Genomic DNA, 14,874 nt, shown 5'->3' on the forward strand with positions numbered 1-14,874 from the left:
CCACAAGGCCTTCTATAGATTCTCACTGGGGCCTAAAACTACCTATAAGCTCTGACCAAAGCTTAAGGCCTTCTGCAGTTTTTGATCAAAAGCCTTATTCAACATCTCAATAAAGCCTTATGCCTCCCCATGTTCTCACTGGAACAGAAAATCTACTACATGATTTCACTGGAGACTTATGCCTTCCCTGATTATAACTGGGACCTAATGCCTTCCCCAGGTTATCACTGGGGTCTAAGGCCTTCACCAATTTTTTCTGGGTCTTAGGGTCTCCCCTCAGTTCCCACTGAAATGTAAAGCATGTCAAGGTTCTCATTGTACTCTAAGACCTTATCCAAGATCTCTATGGATTTTCCTAAGTCCTTATATGTTCTATAAGGACCTACACAGTTCTTTTAACTGGGTATTATAAGGTCTCCTCCATGTTCTTACTTGGCCCTAAATCTTCCTTAGGTTCTTACTGAGGCTCAAGGCCTTTTTCATGTTCTTACTTGCCCAGGTTCTCACTACAGCCCATGTTCTCACAGACTCTGAAAGTCCTTCAACAAGTTTTATCTGGGTCTGAAGTCCTTCCTCATGGTTTTTTTTTTTTTTTAAATGTGTATCAATGTTTGGCCTGTGTTTATGTGTACCACATGCATGCCTTTTTTTGTTGTTAAAGATTTATTTTATGTATATGAGTACACTATAGATGTACAGATGGCTGTGAGCCATCATGTGTAGGGCTGCTGGGAATTGAACTCAGGACCTCTGCCAGCCTCGCTCTCTCCGGTCCTGGTGTAATCCACTGTAGCTGTCTTTAGAAGCACCAGAAGAGGGCGTCAGATCTCATTATAGGTGGTTGTGAGCCACCATGTGGTTGCTGGGATCCAAACTCAGGACCTTCAGAAGAGCAGTCAGTGCTCTTACCTGCTGAGCCATCTCGCCAGCCCTTTCCTCATGTTTTAAATGTGGTTTTTAACTTTCTATAGGATCTCACAGGGTTGTAAGGGCTTTTGGAAGTTCTCAGTGTAATTTAAGGCCTTATCCACTAGAACCTGAAAGTTTCTCTAGGTTATCTCACTGGGGCTTGAAGCCTTCTCCCATTACTCACTGTGATCTGAAGCCTTTACCCAAAATACCTATGGCCTAATGCCTTCCCAGGGTTCTCAGTGGGGCACAGGGTATAACCATGTTCTCACAAGAGCAAAAAAACCTTCATTAGCTTCTCAATGAGGCTTAAAGCTTTCTCCAGATTATCACTGAAATCTAAGCTTTCCTCATATTCTCATTCATTCTCACTGGCCCTAAAACTTTCTACAGTTCTCACTGGGTTCTAAGAACTTTCTAGGTTGTTACTGGGCTCTAAAGCCTTTCCCATGTTCTCAGTCTGTTTAAAGCCTTGCCCAGGGTCTCACTGGAGCCTGAGACATTACCCAGGATATCTCTTGGGCCTAAAACTTTTCCCAAGTTCCCAGAGCATCAAAAGGCCTTTGAAAGGGTTTCACTGGGTCCAAAGACTTTTCCCATGTTCTCACTGTGGCCTACAACATTCGGTCTTTTCTCACTTGGCCTAAAGGTCATCTCTAAGATATACTTGAGATCCAAAGCCTTCTCCAAAGTCTCACTGAGGTCTTAGGCACCCCAGCTTCTCACTATATTCTAAAATCTTCTACATGTTCTCACTGGAGCTTTAAGCATTAAGTATTGAGGCCTAAGGCTTCATGGACCCAATGAAGCCTAATTTCTTTCCCATGTTCTCTCTGGTTCTTAAAGCTTCTCCAGGTGCTTTCTGGGGCATAAAGACTTCTGGTAGTTGTCAGTGGGGCATAACTCCTTCCCAGGTTTTTAATTCTTGCCTACATTGTCACTGTGGTCTAAGGCCTTCCCCATATTCTTACTGGGTAGTAAAGACTTGACCAGGATTTCCCTGGAGTCTTAGAGTTTCTTTACATATGGCTTAACTGATGCCTACATTTTCTTGGTTTCCAACAAGATTTCTAAGGCCTTTGACAATTTTTCACTGAGTCTGAAGTCCTTCCTCAGGTTCTCACTTGGGCCTAAAACCTTTTACAGGTACATACTGGTGCCTATGGACTTCCTATGTTGTTACTGGGGTCTAAAGTCTTTCTTATGCTCTAAATGGTCTTAAAGTATTCTCAAGGTTCTCAGTAGAATGTAAGGCACTATCCAGGGTTTTACTGGAGCCTCAAATTTTTCCAAAGTGCTCAAAGGTTCTTTAAAACGTCTGAGAGGTTCCAGTGACCTCTCCCATGTTCTCGCTGCTGCCTAAAAGATTTTATATGTTCTCAATAGGACCTAAAAACTTCCCAGGTTGTAAATGGGGTCTAAGGCCTTATCATATTCTCATTGGGTTTTATGGCCTTATTCCAGTTCTCACAGGTTCTCTAAGGTCTTCAACATGTTTTCACTGGGTCTAAAAGCTTTTCTCCGTGTTCTCATTATTCCCTAAAATAGTCTACAAGTTCTCATTGGAGCTTAAGGCTTGCTTTAGGTCCTCCTTGGGATTTAAGGCCTTCTCCAAACTCTCATTGAAGCCTTAGTCTTCTTATGTTTCTCTGGAACATTAAACATTCTGTATATTCTGACTGGGGCTTAAGGCCTTCCCAAGTTCTCATTGTGCTTTAAGGCCTTCCGTAAACTCTCAATGCCATTTAAGTCATTCTTCAGGCACTCACTTGAACCTGCAACGTTCTCCAGGTTCTCAGTAGGGCCTAGGGCTTCTTGGGTTATAAATGGGATTTTGGGTGGGGGGAGGAGGACTGTCTAAGGCTATACTGTTCTCACTGTTTCTTTAAGTCTTGCCCAGGTCCTCACTGTAGGCTAAGGCCAGGGCCTAACATTTTCCCCAAGCTTTCACAGGTTCTTTAATCTAAGGCCCTGAATATGTTTTCACTACTTTTGAAGGTCTTTCACATGTTCTCACAGTGACTTAAAACCTCTGTAGAAGGTTTCTCAGTGGGACTTAAGGCCTTCTCCAGGCTCTCAGAGAATTTAAGCTCTTCCCTAAAGACTCACTGAGGCCTAAAGCATTTTACAGATTCTCTTTGGGTTCAAAACCTTCTATAGATTCTCACTGGGGCCTAAGAACTTCTCATAGGTGTCTAATTTCATTGACATGTTCTCACTGGGTCCTAAAGCTTTTCCCAGGTTCTCACTGGAGTCTAATGCATTATCTTTAATCTAACCAGGGACTAAACTTTTCTGAAGTTCTCAGTGTCTTTAAGGCCTTCAACAGGTTTCACTGTGTCTGAAGACTTTTTTCTTATACTCACTGTGCCCTCTCAGTTTTTACAGTTTCTCACTGGGTCTAAAGGCAATGTCCAAACTCTCACTGGAATGGAAGCCCTTCTCCAGAGTTTCATTAAGGCCTTAGGACTTTCCTAGGATCTCACTGCAGCCCTATACCTTTTACAGGGTTTCACTGGGGTTTAAGTGCTTCTCCAGTTTTTCACCATGAAATAAGTAAGGCCTTCCCTGAATTCTCATTGAGATCTGGGGCCCTCATTAAGTTCTCACAGTGATCTAAAACCTACAGTTTCTCAGAGAAGTTTATGGCATTCTTAGGATCTAAATATGGCAAAAGGTCCTAGCCATGTTTTCACCGGGTCTTTAATCTGTTCCAGCTTCTCACTGTGGCTTAAGGCCTTTGTGAGGTTGTCACTGAGTACTGAGGCCTTCAAAGGTTGTCACTGAGGTCTAAGGCCTTTCTAGAGTCTCATACTTGTTGAAGTCCTTTTGTAGGTTTTAACTGTGGTCTAAGGCTTTCCCAGGTTGTCACTGGTGTGTAAGGCCTTCACCTTGTTTTAACTGTGCCTTAGAGCTTTTCCAGGTTCTCACTGTGATTTAAAGCCTCCAGGGAGGCTTCCCAGTGAGAACCTGGGAAAGCCTTTAGAACAAAAGTGGTAACCCTTCCATAGGTTCTCACTGGAGCCTGGAGCCTTTGGCATGTGTTCACTGTGTCCTAAAACCTTCTGCAGGTTCTCAGTTGGCCTAAAGGCCTGCTCTAGATTCTTACTGAGATCTAAGTAATTTTGAAGATCTTCTTGAGCCCTTATGCCTTCCCCAAGTTTTCTGTTTTTTTTTTTCCCCTCCTTTTATTTTTTTCCAAGATTTATTTATTTATTCTATTAGGTCCACTGTAGCTGTCTTCAGACACACCAGAAGAGGGCATCAGGTCTCATTACAGATGGTGGTGAGCCACCATGTGGTTGCTGGGATTTGAACTCAGGACCTCTGGAAGAGCAGTCAGTGGTCTTAGCCATCTCTCCAGCCCCTTCCCCAGGTTTTCACTGGAACCTAAAACCTTCTACAGGTTCTCACAGGGGCCTAAAACCTCCTTAAGTTTCTTGCTGGGACCTGAGGTCTTTCCCAGTATATCGCTGTGGTTTAAGGACTTCCCAGGTTTTCATTGGGGCCTCAAGCCTTCTCAGATTCTTACTGGTGTCTGGTATGCCTTCCTCAGGTTCTCATTGGGACCTTAGGCTTTCCCACTTTGTCACTGTGGTCTACAGCATTCTCCATGTTCTCACCTGATTTTAAAGCATTGACCAGGTTCTCTGTGGAGCCTAAGGCATTAGCCAGGTTATCTAGGGCCTTCCCAATTTTACCATGTTCTTACAGGCTCTATAAAGCCTTCATCAGATTATTTCTGTGTCCAAAGGTCTTCCCCATATTCTCACTGTGGCCTCAAATCTTCTCTTGATTCTCACTGGAGTTTAAGTGCACTTCCAATGTCTAATTGAGGCCTGAGACCTTCTTGGTTTCTTACTAGAGCCTAAAATATTCTCCAAATTCCCACTCTTGCTTTAAGCCTTCTCTGGGTACTCACTGCAATCTAAGTTCTTCCTCAAAGCCTCACTCTGGCCTAAGGCATTGCTCCAGTTATCTCTGGGGCCTAGGTATTTCTGGGTTGTCACTGGTGTCTAAGACAGTCCCCGTGTTCTCAGGGAGTCTTTAAAACCCTGACTAGGTTCTCACTGAAATCTAAGGAATTACCCAGTGTCTCAAGCCACCTAAAATTGTCCACAAGTTCTTACAGGCTATATTATGCCTTGAACATGTTTACAGTATGTGTGAGAAAGAGCTCCAATGCTCTCACTGTGGTCTGAAACCTCCTACATGTTGTCCCTGGAGTTTAAGGTCTCCTGCAGGTTGTAATTACAATCTAAGGCATTCCCTAATTCTCATTGTGGATTGAGGCATTCTGCACATTCTTACAGGGACCTAAGGCCTTTCCAAGGTAATAACTAGAGCTTAAGGCTTCCTGCAGGTTGCCATGGTGGACTAAGACCTTCCCAGATTCTTACAGGGATTTAAAATTTTCTATAGCACTCACTGGGGCCTAAGAAATTCCAAAGCTGTCACTGGGGTCTAAGGCATTTCCCACATTCTCCCTGGTGTTAAATCTTTGCCCAGGTTCTCACTGGAGCCTAAGTCATTACCCAGAGTTTCAGGGTGTCTAAAATTTCCTAAGTTCATATAGGTTCTATAAGACATATGAGGGGTTTTCTCTGGGTCTGAAGGCCTTCCTGTGTTCTCACTTTGGCCTAAAGCTTTTTCCACACTCTCACTGGGGATTAAGGCCTTTTCGATTTTCTCAGTGAGATCTAAGCATTACTCCATAGTCAGTGAGGCCTTAGGAATTTCCCACAGTCTCACTGGAGCCTAAACCTTTCTAGATGTATTCACCTGGACCTAAGGACCTCCCATGTTGAAATTTTGGACTAAGGACTTATCTATATTCTCAATGGGTCTTAAATCTGAGGTTCTCAGTGAAGCCTAAGGCATTATCTAAGATCTCACTGGGAAATGAAAATTTTCCCAAGTTCTCACTGGGTCTATAATGCCTGTGACAGTTTTTCCCTGGGTCCAAAGGCCTTGTGTGTGCTCTTGTTGTTGTCTAAAACATTCTACTGGTACTCATTCAGGCCCAAAGGTCTATTCTCAGACCTTCTCCAAAGTCTCATATAAGCCTTAAGATTTCCCAAGGCTCCCTCTGGAGCCTAAAAACTTCTATAGCTTTTCACTTGGGCTTAATTAAGGCTTTCTCTAGTTTCTAACTGAGATCTAATACCTTACTCAAAGACTGACACACTGAGGCATTAGGTCTTCCCTAGGTTCTCACTAAAGTCTAAGTAAGGTCTTTCATGATTATCCCTGGGGCATAAGGCCCTCTAACATCATTAGATCTTAAGACCTTCCCAGCTGCTTGTTTGTGTCTGAGGCCGTTAGTCAGGTCCTCACTGGGCCCAAAACTTTCCCAGTTTGTGAAGGGGGACTAAGGCCTTCCCAGTAAGGTTCTTACTGGGTCTTAAAACCTTGCCCAGGTTCTTACCAGAGTCTAAGGAGTTCTCTAATAACTTCTGTAGGGCTATAACTTCTATAGGGTCTCAATTGGACTAAAGACCGTTTTCAGGTTCTCATCTGGATCTAGTGACTTATCCAAAGATCCATTAAAGCTTTAGGCCTTGGACAGCTTCTCACGGTGGCCTAAGTTTCTTTTTATAGGTTTCCACTAGAACCCATGAGATTCCTCAGCTACTCAATGGTAGCAGGCCCTTAACATATTTTCACTGGGTCTTAAAGTTTTGCAATGTACTTATAGGAGCCTAAGGCTTTCAGAAGTTATGAGTGCACCTAATGCCTTCCTTTCACTGGGACTGAAAACCATTCAGGTTTTTTGTTTGTTTGTTTGTTTGTTTTTTTTGTTTTTTTAAGACAGGGTTTCTCTGTATAGCCCTGGCTGTCCTGGAACTCACTCTGTAGACCCGGCTGGCCTCGAACTCAGGAATCCACCCGCCTCTGCCTCCCAAGTGCTGGGATTAAAGACATGCACTACCACTGCCTGGCAATTCTTAAGACCTTCTCCACAGCCAGGCGGTGGTGGCGCACGCCTTTCATCCGAGCACTTGGGAGGCAGAGGCAGGCAAATTTCTGACTTTGAAGCTAGCCTGGTCTACAGAGTGAGTTCCAGGACAGCCAGGGCTATACAGAGAAACCTTGTCTTGAAAGAAAACAAAACAAAACAAAACAAAACAAACCTTCTCCACATTCTCACTGTGGCCTTAAACTTTCTGCAAGTTTTCCCTGAGGCGTAATGCCTTCTCCAGGTTCTCTTTCATCAAAGTTCTCCCCTAAAATCTCATTAAGGTCTTATGTCTTTACTAGACTATGATCTGAGCCTAAAATTTCTATAGTTTCTCACTGGGGAATGAGGCCTTCTCTTGGTTAACAGTGAGATCTAAGGCCTCCCCCAAAGTCTTTTAAAGGCTGAAGGCCTTTCCCCAGTTCTCACTGGGCCTTACCAGATCATTACCGTTGTCTACGGTTTTCAAAAGATTTTGACTGGGGCATAAGTTTTTCTAGTTTATCACTGGGCCCAAAAGCTTTGACCAGGTTCTCAGTGTAAATTAAGGCATTCAGCCCCCTGGGATTCACTGGGGCCTAAAAATATTCTCAAGTTTTCACAGGGTTTATAGGGCCATCACTGAGTCTGAAGATTCGCCCCTTTTCTCACTGTGGCCAAAAACTATTGTCATATTCTCACTGGGACTAAAGACCTTCTCCAGGTTCTCACTGGAATCTAGTGCCATGTACAAATTCTAAGAACCCTAAAACCTTCTACAGAATCTCTCTGGAGCTAAAGGTTTTCTTCAGATGCTAACTTCATTCTATAAGGCTTTTCTCGAAGATTCATTGAAGCCAAAGGCTTTGCCAGGGATTCATGAAGACAAAGGCTTTCCCATATTATCACAGGGCCCAAGGCCTTCCCAGATTCTCACTGGTATCTAAGGCCTTCCTCAGAGTCCCACTAAGGCCTTACTCATTCCCAGGTTTTAAATGCTCAGCCATTGGCTGATCAGCTTTTATTGACAAATCCAGGAATAAATGGGGGGCAATTTCTACATAACACTGAAGCAGGAGATACTTGAGTAAGCATTACAATGTCAGTTCCAGATTGCAACCAGACAGGGGACAGAGAGATCAGCATATGAATAATACAAAGATAATCTTACACAGTACACAGTCACAATAACATTGAGCCTATAAGGTATACTTACTGGAGCTTAAGATATTTCTCGGGTCCTCAATGGGACTTAAACCTTCAACTTCTCCCCAGGGCTAAAGGCATTCTCCACTTTCTAACTTTGATCTAAGTTCTTTGCTAGTCACACTGAGGCTTTAGGCCTACTCAGTGTTACTTAATTCTTAGTGTGACCTAAAAACGGTTAGAGTGTAAAAGGTCTCTACATCTCTCTATGGTATAAAACATTCCTCATGATCCCAGTGGTACTAAGGGTTTTCCCATGTTCTGTCCCAGCATTAAAACTTTCCCAGGATGTCACTGGGGCCTATGGCTTTTCTGAGGTTATCATGAGGCCTATGGCCTGTCCCCTGTTATCACTGGATTTTAAATTCTCACAGGAACCTCAAATTTTCTGTAGTTTCTTCCTTGGACTTAGGCCCTTTTTCAGGCACTCACTGCTATCTACAAAGTCTTATTGAGGCCTAAGACCTTCTATTGGTTCTTACTGGGATCTAAGGCCTTTCCAGTTTGTTCACTGGGTCTTAAAGCCTTGCCCAGGTTCTCATTGCTAGGTTATTTTTTTTACCACTGGTGAAATGAGCCAATTTCAACCAGATTAGGTTATATTAAAGGCAATTTTATTAGGAAGCTGCACCAAGGATTAAGTCTAAGGGAGTTGCCATGGGGGTTGGGGGAAAGGAGAGAAAGAAAAGGAACACACACACAGAGGAGAGAGACCAAAATGTCTGGATTATATAGGGAAGAGCCTTTGGGGAAGGGCAGCCCAAACACTAGGCTGCAAAGTTCAAGGTTGGTGGCAGGGTATGCCAAGTAGGGACTGAGGGATGCTGGGAGAACCTGGAGGTCAGGTCTACTTTGATATGTAAAATATGCACCTCGGTCCCTTGACCCAGGGTCATAAACCAAACACTCACTAGAACCTAAATATTTTTTCAAGTTCTCACAGTCTATAGAAAGCCTTTATCAGGTTTTAACTGTGTGTGAAGAATTTCCCTGTTCTCTTTGTGGCTGAAAGCCTCTAGATCCTCACATGGCTAAAGGATTTCTCCAGGGCCTCAATGGAATACAAGGCCTTCTTGAAAGTATCTTTGAAGCCTCCTGTCTTCCCCATGTTCATATTGGAACCTAAAACCTATTAATCTCACCTGACCTTTTAAGTTTTTCTGATTCTAACTGTAATCTAATTCTTTCCAGAAAGACTCAGTGAGGCCTAAGAGCTTCCTGAGTTTCTCACTAGGGCCTACATTTCCACATGTTATCACTGGAGCCTAAGGCCTTCCCAGATTTTCACTAGGGTTTCTCCAGGTTTTCAGTGAGACCTAAGCCCTTCCCAGGTTGTACATGTGGCTAAGGCCTTACTCATATTCCCATTGTATCTTAAATCCTTGATCAGGTTCTGTCTGGATCCTACAACTTTCCCCAGTTTCTCACTTGGCCTAAAACCTTCTACAGATTCTTCCTAGGGCCTAAACTTCAGGTTCTCACTGGGCCTAATGGCCTTGTCCGTTCTCACTGGGATCTAAAGCATTCTCTAGTCACATTGAGGCCTTAGGCCTTTCTCAGGTTCTTCCTCTAGCCTAAATTCTATAGGTTTTCACTTGATCTAAATGCTTTCTCCCATAGTCTCAATGTAGCCTAAGGTCTTTCTCATGTTCTCACTGGATCTCAAGTTTCCCCTTAGACTGGGGCCTAAGACCTTTCCCAAGTCATAATTGCCTAATTCTTTCACTGTGATCTAAGGTCTTCCTAGATTCTTACTGACATCAAAAACCTTCCCAGGTCATCCTCATTGTTATATGGGGCTTTTCTCATGTTCTCACTGGATCTTAAAGGTTCCCATTGGTCCTAAACATTTCCAACATTCTCTCTGTTCTGTAAGGCCTTTGATAGTTTTTTACTGTGAAAGCCCTTCTTCCATGTTCTCATTGTCATCTAAAAATATTCTACATGTTCTCATTCAGGCTTAAATCCTTTTCCAGGTTCTCTCTGTGATTGAAAGCCTTCTCTAAAGTCTAACTCAAACCTTAGGCCTTCCACAGGTTCTCACTGGATCCTTAAACTTCTATAGATTCTCACTTGGATCTAAGGCCTTCCTAATATGCTACTTGGTAGTAAAGTTCTCATGGAATCTAGAAGGCCATCACCAGCTTTTCACTGGGTGTGAAGACTTTCCTCGTGTTCTTACTGTGCCCTAAACCTTCTACATGTTTTTAAAGTGGCTAAAGACCTTTTTTCAAAGTCTTATTGAGACCTTCTGCCTTCCCTAAGTTCTTTTTGGAACATAAAGGGTCTTACATTTTCTCACTATGCCCTAAGTGTCTTTGCAGGTTCTATTATCTAAGGTCTTCCTGAGAAACTCAAGTCCTAAGGCCTTTCACAGGTTGACACTAAGACCTGTGATTTTTACTGTTGTCTAAGAGCTTCCACAGGTTCTCATTGGCACCTACGGACTTCCCAGGTGGTCAATGGGGTCTAAGGCCTTCCAGCCTTCCCCAATTTCTCACTGAAGTCATGTTTCTCCAGTTACTCAGTGGTGCCTATAATCTGAGATTTGTCTCTGAATCTTAAAGCCTTGCCCAGGTTCTCATCAGGGACTAAGGTGTCATTCTGGGTTTCATTGTTGCCTAAAATATTTTCTGTTTTCTTGGGTTCTATAAGGCTTTAGACAGGTTTAAACTGGGTCTGCAGGCCATTTCTGTGTTCTCACTGAGTATCAAGTCTCTGCAGGAATCGGGTGCATCCTTTCCTACTAAGGCCAGATAATGCATGTATTCCAGCAGCCTTATACCAACTAATGTGTATCTTTGGTTGGTGGCTCAGTCTCTGGGAGCTCCCAGAGGTCCAAATTAGTTGATCTTGTTGGTGTTCTTATGAGATTGTCATCCCCTTCAACTCCTTCAATCCTTTCCAGGTAACAGCTTTTAAGATAGCCCCTGTTCCAGTTGTTCAGGACCTACATGATGATCAAGCTCCATGTTTGCTACACATGAGCAGGGAGGCCTAGGTCCAGCTCAGGTATGTTCTTTGGTTGGTGCTTCAGACTCTGAAAGCCCCAAGGATCCAGATTTGTTGACTCTGTTGGTCTCCCTGTGGAGTTCCTATCCCCTTTGGAGCCTGCAATCCTTCCTCCTATTTTTCCATAAGAGTCCCAAAGCTTCATCCACTGTTTGGCTGTGGGTAGAGGGGGACTCTCAGAGGACAACATGCTCTTGTCTGCAAGCATAACAAAGTATCATTTATAGTGTTAGGAATTGGTCCTTGCCTGTGGAATGGGTGTTGCAGTAAATCTTCAACCCCAATAAGCCCATGCAAACACACACAGCTCAGTTACAGTATTTATAAGCTGCAGGCCTAGATTGGGCGGATTTACCACTGCACTACTCTATTCCTCAGCTATGAGATCCCTTGCTACTTGCAGCTTCTCCGGGCCATGTGGTTCTGCTCCATCTTTCTTCTACCTCCTCTTCCTCTCCTTCCCTCTCTTTTCCCCCCCTCTCTAAAACATCCAGCCCCACCTTTCCCTTCCACTGCCCAATCATAGGCTCTAGCCTTTATTTGACCAGTTAAAATGAGGAAAAGGTTCACATGAAATTACCTAAGTATGGGATCCACTCCTTGTCAGGGCAGGTCCTCTTGAGGAAACAGGATTAACATCAGAATACAAACAGCACCAGGACAACCCACAACATTCCCCTCTTTTTGTCCAATTAAAAGGCTCCTTTTTCAGATATAAATTGAGCACAACTATTACAGTTATGTACATTATAAAGTATAAGATCTACTCAACCCAGTCCATCATATTTGTCAATTTAGATAAAGCACTCTACCATTTATCTTAACTTAAAAAGCTTGTAATTCTATACTTGAATTATGTCCTGTTTTAGCTTGTATTACCATCTGAAAACCATCCTCTCAAATTTATATCATCTGTCTTAAATTAAACAGCTTGAGTTGACTATGAGACTACAACCAGTCTTCAACCCCATCAGAAATCCAAGAACAACTTAAATATTACCTGAAAATATAGAAAGCACAAAACATAGCTTCCAAAACTTAAAAATCTTGTAGAGATGACTGACTACCTGGACAGTCCCTCATTCTTCAAAACATTGGAGAATCAGTCTTTAGCCTTCTGGTCCAGAATCATCTGACAGACCTTTGTAAAGCAGAATTATGAAGGACTGCTTAATCTGTATTGGCAGAGCTATCAGTCAACTATTCTGTATAGTATGTCCTTTTCCTAGACAGTATTTTTGTTTGTTGATAAGTTGAGGCAATTCTTGGCTAGTGGCTATCTCACCAGAACTGGAGCAACTCCACTGATGTTCAGTTTCTTCTTTGAACCAAGAAAGGGGTGCTGTCAGGAGTAGATGTGTCTCTAGTCAAATAATCTTTAATAATGAAATGATTTTTTTTTTTGCTAAGGCAGTTTGTATTTACACATCATAACACACATATATAAATTATACCATTTTGCACTGCTGGAAAAATATTACTATCACTTTCCATTTCTTTTTAAAAGTAAAATGCAATCATTTTTCCCTGGCCTGAGTCTCTGCATGGTTTACCATAGCCTCAATTTTTTTATTAGATATTTTCTTTATTTACATTTCAAATGATATCTCCTTTCCTGGTTTCCCCTCTGGAAAACAAAACAAAACAAAACAAAACCCTGTTCCCTCTCCCCTTCCCCTTCTCACCAACCTACCCTTTCTCGCTTCCTGGCCCTGGCATTCCCCTACACTGGGGCATAGAACCTTCAAAGGACCAAGGGCCTCTCCTTCCATTAATGACTGGATAGGCCATCCTCTGCTACATATGCAGCTGGAGCCATGAGTCCCACCATATGCACTCTTTGGTTGGTGGTTTAGTCCTGGGGAGCTCTGAAGGTACTAGTTAGTTCATATTGTTGTTTGTCCTGAGGGGCTGTAAAATCTTCAGCTCCTTGGGTCCTTTCTCTAGCTCCTTCACTGGGGACCCTGTGCTCAGTCCAATGGATGGTTGTGAGCCTCTACTTCTGTATTAGTCGGGCACTGTCAGAGCCTCTCAGGAGACAGCTATATCAGGCTCCTGTCAGCCAGCACTTGCTGGCATTCACAATAGTGTCTGGATTTGATGACTGAATATGGGAAGGATTCCCAGGTGGAGCAGTCTCTGGATTGTCCTTCCTTCAGTCTCTGCTCCTCCTTTCATGGGTATTTTATTCTCCCTTCTAAGAAGGAACGAAGTATCCACACTTTGGTATTTTTTCTTCTTGAGTTTCTTGTGGTTTGTGTATATGAAATGGCCTTAAATGTCATATTCTGTGGACTTCTGATACCTTTGAAGGCTTTCTGTCTATGAAAAGTATATCTGAACTGTTACACCTTAACTATTCTTAGTCATTTCTATTTGAGTAAGTTAAAAACACTAGATCAGAATATAATATAACCATAAGTTTACTATCTGATCTTTAACTTTTATTACTTAATCATCCTAAACAGTTTGTAACAGCAGTTATTAGAAGGCCTGAGTCTAAGCCTTGTATTCTTATATGAGTTGTATAGGCACAATGCCTATCAAAGAGTAACAATGTTAATTTCAAATTTTGTATCTATATAAAAAATTCACACCAATGAAAACCTTAAATAAATATCAATCTTTAAATTTTGTACCAATGTAAAGTACAACTTTTTTGTTTTTTAAAAAAAATTTTAAAATTATAACTTTAATTAGCATTTATTACAAATATTTCTACCAATGTAAGGTATAGCTATACAATATTTTGTTTAAGAATAAATTTGGTAGACTACCATATTTGTCTATTCCTCTAATTTCTATGATATTACTATATACCCTCTTTTCTCTTCCACCCCCTTTCCTTTACCTGAGAGGAAGGATAGAGGAGAAGAAAGGAAAGGTAGAAATTCCTGAGTCTAAGCTCTCTAGTTTCCTCTCTGTCCAAAGCTATGACATTTGTAAAGTATCCCTTAAAATGGAAACATATCTATAATTTGTAAAATAACCAGATCCATCCACCCCAACCTAAGGGACTTGGGCTGATGACTCCCCATAACTTCTTCCTGCTGAATAGGGGTGACATAAATTCTTTAAAGTGGTGGGGAGGGGTAGGAAATTTAGAAAATTTGGTGAGACTTAAGAAAGCTAGCTTGCTTTAGCACCTGTTATCCAGTCTTTGCATATTTGGAAGGCTCAGAACTTGACTAAAGCTCTAACCAGATCTGTCTGAAAGGTTGGATGAGGCAAGATGGCCTGGAATCCACGGCAATCCCTGAGGTTGTTTTGAGCAGCAACCAGAAGCAGGGACCAAGCAGGTCAGTTCAGCATCTCTGAGGGTGAATCTCGCCAAAGCTGTAGATTCTAAAATACATGAATCTCACAACCACAATTTTAGAACTATTAAGATATTCATATGGATTGTGCAGGGTGCACAGATCAGTTAAGGATGAAATTCTCCTTGTTTGAGCAGGTGAAAGACAGCTGTCTTTCTTATGAGTTAATTTTATTAATAACTAATTGTGATAAGTCTTCATTCATGCCATGTGAAAGATGGCATGAAGAATCTTACCTGTGCTGTTTGATTCTTTTGGAAATTCTCTAGTTCTTCAGGGACTCTCCCCCTATCATATCTGATCCATATCCCTGTGGAAGGAGTCCAAAGCCTATTATCCTTCACTGTCAACACAAATGTAGAGACTTTCTTCCAACAAAACAAAACAAAACAAGTCCTTGGTCCAGTAACCGGAAATCATTACATGTTTAACTCGACCTCTCTCCCAGAGGAATTTTAATATAACTACCAGACTCCAAACCACACTCATTTT

At 42.2% G+C, this 14,874-nt stretch overlaps 1 protein-coding gene across 5 annotated transcripts in view; it reads right to left on the reverse strand.

Annotated features, from left to right (window-relative positions):
* LOC116103247 (insulin-2) overlaps positions 1-14,874 on the reverse strand; it is a 43,216-nt gene that overhangs the window by 25,772 nt on the left and 2,570 nt on the right. Inside the window, exons 2-3 of one of the 5 annotated variants that reach the window (XM_031388944.1) lie at positions 14,619-14,692; positions 11,646-11,682 (exon numbers count right to left, since the gene is read on the reverse strand). The exons of 3 other annotated variants lie outside the window; for them this stretch is intronic. The gene's annotated coding sequence lies outside the window, so the exon portion shown is untranslated. The remainder of the gene's footprint in view (positions 1-11,645; positions 11,683-14,618; positions 14,693-14,874) is intronic. One more of the 5 variants, XM_031388945.1, reaches the window with a different exon arrangement.

Source organism: Mastomys coucha, unplaced genomic scaffold (assembly GCF_008632895.1).
Source record: "Mastomys coucha isolate ucsf_1 unplaced genomic scaffold, UCSF_Mcou_1 pScaffold21, whole genome shotgun sequence".
In the NCBI taxonomy this organism is placed as follows: domain Eukaryota; kingdom Metazoa; phylum Chordata; class Mammalia; order Rodentia; family Muridae; genus Mastomys; species Mastomys coucha.